The sequence below is a fragment of the Rhinatrema bivittatum genome, chromosome 2 (genome assembly GCF_901001135.1).
Source record: "Rhinatrema bivittatum chromosome 2, aRhiBiv1.1, whole genome shotgun sequence".
In the NCBI taxonomy this organism is placed as follows: Eukaryota; Metazoa; Chordata; class Amphibia; order Gymnophiona; family Rhinatrematidae; genus Rhinatrema; species Rhinatrema bivittatum.
In genome coordinates, this window is record NC_042616.1 from 562,539,683 (window position 1) to 562,545,080 (window position 5,398).

A 5,398-nucleotide genomic window follows, 5' to 3' on the forward strand; every position below is an offset into this window, starting at 1 on the left:
ATGTCATTACAAGGTTCGCCTTAGACATATTGTTATATGTAAACCGATGTGATATGCCAGATCGAATGTCGGTATAGAAAAAAAAAAATAAATAAAAATAAAATGCCCAAAAATTAGGTCTTGTCAGACGAGTAGTCTTTAAAAGCTTGAGAGAAAAGATAAATCTTTAGAACTGGCTGAGCAAAGTGTCTATAATGTTATAACAGCAGGTTTAATTAACACAGCAAGGTCCAAAGACACTAAGATTTCAGAATGATCTACTACCAGTTTTTTGCTTGCAAAGAGCTCAACATCATTGATGGAGTAACTTAAGGGATCTATTTCTGAAGGTGTTCCAGTTCCAGCATCAGCAGCCGCTATCAGAAGAATACTGGAATCAGGGCTTAAGGAGACAAATGTGTTACAAAGAGCAGCAGAATGTTGGCTAGATCAAAGGCCCCTGAAACAGTACCTTATTTCTGGGTAAACCTGAAGTCCTCCAAAATGCACTGCAAAGGGGTAAATGATACAACCGGCTCTGATGGGTGAATTCAAATCGTTCCCTTCCTCTTTTTGCTCGTACTCTGAAAAGCCCAACAGGAAACCTGTGAAGAGTGATACTGCCAAACTGAACCTAGGGTCTTGCCCCTTTGGCAAACTGGTAACTGTGTGCCACATGGGTGCATATCTTATAGTACAGAGACTGAAGCGCTTCAGTAACATCAGGGGAGGGTATGGTCAAATATCTGAAACAGTAACATGCATGATAATGTTGTAACACACACAATAAATAAAGCAATGCAAAATGCATATGCACATTTCAAATTAAGTATTTGAGTGGGAGGAGTTTGGGTTGAATAAATGGAAAAGAGGGTCTGCTAGCGCGGAGTGCGATAGAGTAATGCAAACTATCGTGGGATTTAACGCATAAATAACTACACCTTTTATTTTGCAGTATAATGAAAAAACTATTTTTCGTGCTCTTGCGGCCAATATCATGGATCATGGGTATTATTGCAATGATTATTGCGTGTGATAAAAAGAGGAATTATAACAAACACACCTAGCAGGCATTCCTGCTCAATAAAAACACCTGTTCTTACCTGGTCTAGATCCTAAAGCCATAATGTTTATGGCAAGTTTAATTGTTGGGGGATTCTGGATAAGGATGTCAATGGTTTTTCAATGATTAAAATTATCGTCCGATAATTTTAAAATCATCATAAATCATTAAAGAACACGATGCAATAGGAATTCCCCCGATTTATCGTTAAAAAATCGTTAATCGGGTTAGTGCGCACTAACCGGGAGTTAGTGCGCACTAACCATTGTTAGTGCGCACTAACAGAAAATGATAGAAATTGACACTTTTCAGGTCAGTTAGGAATGAATATGTATTCCTATTGGCTGGCTGCCCTCTTATTTATTGATGTTACCAAGGTTCCCACTGAGGTGATGGTTGGGGGGATGGGAAATGGAAACGGTTGGTAGCTTGACAAAAAAAGTAATGTGATCAGTCAATGTGACTAGAACTTGTGCCCTATCCCTGATGCCGGGAGTGTTGTGATCTTCCTGCATGCAGTGCCGTATCCCTGATACCGGGAGTGTTGTGATCTTCCTGCATGCAGTGCCCTATCCCTGATACCAGGGGTGTTGTGATCTTCCTGCACACAGTACCCTAACCCTGATACCGGGAGTGTTGTGATCTTGCTGCATGCAGTGCCCTATTCCTGATACCGGGGGTGTTGTGATCTTCCTTCACTCAGTGCCCTATCCCTGATACTGGGGGTGTTGTGATCTTCCTGCACACAGTGCCCTATCCATGATACCGGGAGTGTTGTGATCTTCCTGCATGCAGTGCCCTATCCCTGATACCGGGAGTGTTGTGATCTTCCTGCACTCAGTGCCATATCCCTGATACCGGGAGTGTTGTGATCTTCCTGCACACAGTGCCCTAACCCTGATACCGGGAGTGTTGTGATCTTCCTGCATGCAGTGCCCTATCCCTGATACCGGGGGTGTTGTGATCTTCCTGCACTCAGTGCCCTATCCCTGATACCGGGGTTGTTGTGATCTTCCTGCACACAGTGCCCTATCCCTGATACCGGGAGTGTTGTGATCTTCCTGCACACAGTACCCTAACCCTCATACCGGGGGTGTTGTGATCTTCCTGCATGCAGTGCCCTATCCCTGATACCAGGGGTGTTGTGATCTTCCTGCACTCAGTGCCATATCCCTGATACTGGGAGTGTTGTGATCTTCCTGCACTCAGTGCCCTATCCCTGATACCAGGGGTGTTGTGATCTTCCTGCACACAGTACCCTAACCCTGATACCAGGAGTGTTGTGATCTTCCTGCATGCAGTGCCCCTATCCCTGATACTGGGGGTGTTGTGATCTTCCTGCACACAGTGCCCTATCCATGATACCGGGAGTGTTGTGATCTTCCTGCATGCAGTGCCCTATCCCTGATACCGGGAGTGTTGTGATCTTCCTGCACTCAGTGCCATATCCCTGATACCGGGAGTGTTGTGATCTTCCTGCATTCAGTGCCGTATCCCTGATACCGGGAGTGTTATAATCTTCCTGTACGCAGTGCCCTATCCCTGATACCGGGATGTGTGCAGGAAGATCACAACACTTCCTGCACACAGTGCCCTAACCCTGATACCGGGAGTGTTGTGATCTTCCTGCATGCAGTGCCCTATCTCTGATACCGGGGGTGTTGTGATCTTCCTGCACTCAGTGCCCTATCCCTGATACCGGGGGTGTTGTGATCTTCCTGCACACAGTGCCCTATCCCTGATACCAGGGGTGTTGTGATCTTCCTGCACTCAGTGCCATATCCGTGATACCGGGAGTGTTGTGATCTTCCTGCATTCGGTGCCGTATCCCTGATACCGGGAGTGTTGTAATCTTCCTGTACGCAGTGCCCTATCCCTAATACCGGGATGTGTGCAGGAAGATCACAACACCCCCGGTAACCAGGATAGGGCACTGCGTGCAGGAAGATCACAACACTCCCGGTATCAGGGGAGCACAAGATGGCGCCAATGGCCATGTGACAGGGGCTGACCCATGGCTGCACCTTGAATACTATGTACAATTCTGGTCACCGCATCTCAAAAAAGATATAATGGCGATGGAGAAGGTACAGAGAAGGGCTACCAAAATGATAAGGGCAATGGATCAGCTCCCCTTTGAGGAAAGACTAAAGAGGTTAGGACTTTTCAGCTTGGAGAAGAGATGGCTGAAGGGGGATATGATAGAGGTGTTTAAAACCATGAGAGGTCTAGAACAGGTAGATGTGAATCGGTTATTTACTCTTTCGGATAATAGAAAGACTAGGGGCACTATATGAAGTTAGCATGTTGCACATTTAAAACTAATCAGAGAAAGTTCTTTTTTACTCAACACACAATTAAACTCTGGAATTTGTTGCCAGAGGATGTGGTTAATGCAGTTAGTATTAGGGATGTGCAGAGGGATGCCATACGTTGCATTCATGATTCGGATTCATCGGGGAGCAGATACGTTGCATTCGGCCGTATGGTGCCCTGATGCATTAATACGGCGATTTATATTCGTGTCCCAGCTAAAATTAAAAGTAACTACAACCCCCCACCCTCCTGACCTCCCCCCAATACTTTCCAAAACTCCCTGGTGGTCCAGCGGGGGGTCCGGAAGCCATCCCCTGCACTCACACCCTCGGTGCCGGTTTCATCATGGCGCCGATAGCCTTTTTCACATGGGCTAACTGTGCCATTGGTCAGCCCCTGTCACATGGCCATCAGTGCCATCTTGTGCTCCTACCATGTGATTGAGAATGACGTCGGTATGGCGTACCAAGCAAGGAGACCAGAGAAAAGATTTACCGAAGCCCTTCCATGTCTCTGAATAGGAGAATTTATTCTCTACTTACCTGAGCTCAGAGCTTTCCGGCTGAGTACAGAGATGGTCTTTGGCTGCGGGGGGTGGGGGGGGTGAGGGCTTAGGCTATCACCACCGCGCTCAGCTTCCTGCACCCACTTCCTTTCAGCTTCTTCAGCAGAAAATTCCATGCCGGGAACTGGCTACCGGACCAAGGCCCACCTCTGAGGGATCTCTGAAATCACCTCAGAAATTTTCAACTGGGGAAGGGACCCTTAGGTATCACCGCAGGAGAGCGGGGCCAAACTTTCTCCCAATTTAGAGGTAAAATTTGAATTTCTTATTCACACTAGTGCTGCAATCCTGCTAAACACTGCTGCTGGTACAGGGATAGCATGTTCACATTTGCTAGGAAATGGAAAGATATTGAATGGCTGAGGTCACTGCAGGGGTATATCTAGAGTGACGTCAGCTTTGAAACCTTACTCCATCTCCATCTGCAAGCAGGGGAGCACATAACCCATTGGTTCTGAGTCCATCTGGCTACATGCTATGAAAGAAAGACTTATCTTTAAAGGTCAATGATAGTGAAATGTAGATGGTCAATAAGTAAGAGTATTCTCCCTCTCCTCTTGAATCTTTTTTTATGTTATGAATTAAATATTTGGTTTTTTCCCCCAATTATGAGGCGTAATTAGTGAAACTAAACTTACTTATGTTGATGTAAAAGAATTATTTTAATTTTATTGTATTCACTATTACATACGGTATATTTTTGTTTGAAATTGTTTTGAATGAAAATTGAATAAAGAATACATTTTAAAAAAAAAAAGGTCAATGATAGTGTCCCATCTTTTTTCTTTATGACCAAAAGCAATGCCTCTAGCTGCTTTTCCTTTCCTGCCATAACTGTGTTTTGGATCTCCAGTGTGTGCCTGCTTCTGAGGTACTCTAAATGTTAGTCTGCTGTGTGTTCTCTTTTGTGTAAAAATAATATTTTAAAACATGCATCTCTGATCATATGATTCAAATTAACCAATGAGATATTTTAAAATAGAAGCATGATTTTTTAAAGGTCTTAAAAAATATAACAATTGTTTTTTATTGTACTTATATAAAAAAATGAACCTCTTATTTTAACATTATAAATCAGTATTTCATATAGAAAAAGAATAATACTTCAAAAAATACTCTGAAATTGGTCATATTTTCAGCATAACAATGTCTCCCACTCTAGATCAAAATTCAAACCATACAATTGAACATATTTAGTAGAGATGTGAATCGGAACCGGAATTGGTTCTGATTCCGGTTCCGATTCACATTGTGTTTTTTTTCGTCCAGCCCGATCGCGGTTTTGTTTATCGGCTGCACCCTAGCCGATAAACAAAAAACCCACCCCGACCCTTTAAAACTAATCCCTTAGCTTCCCCCACCCTCCCGACCCCCACAAAAACTTTTTACAGGTACCTGGTGGTCCAGTGAGGGTCCCGGGAGCGATCTCCTGCTCTCGGGCGGTTGGCTGCCACTAATAAAAATGGCGCCGATGG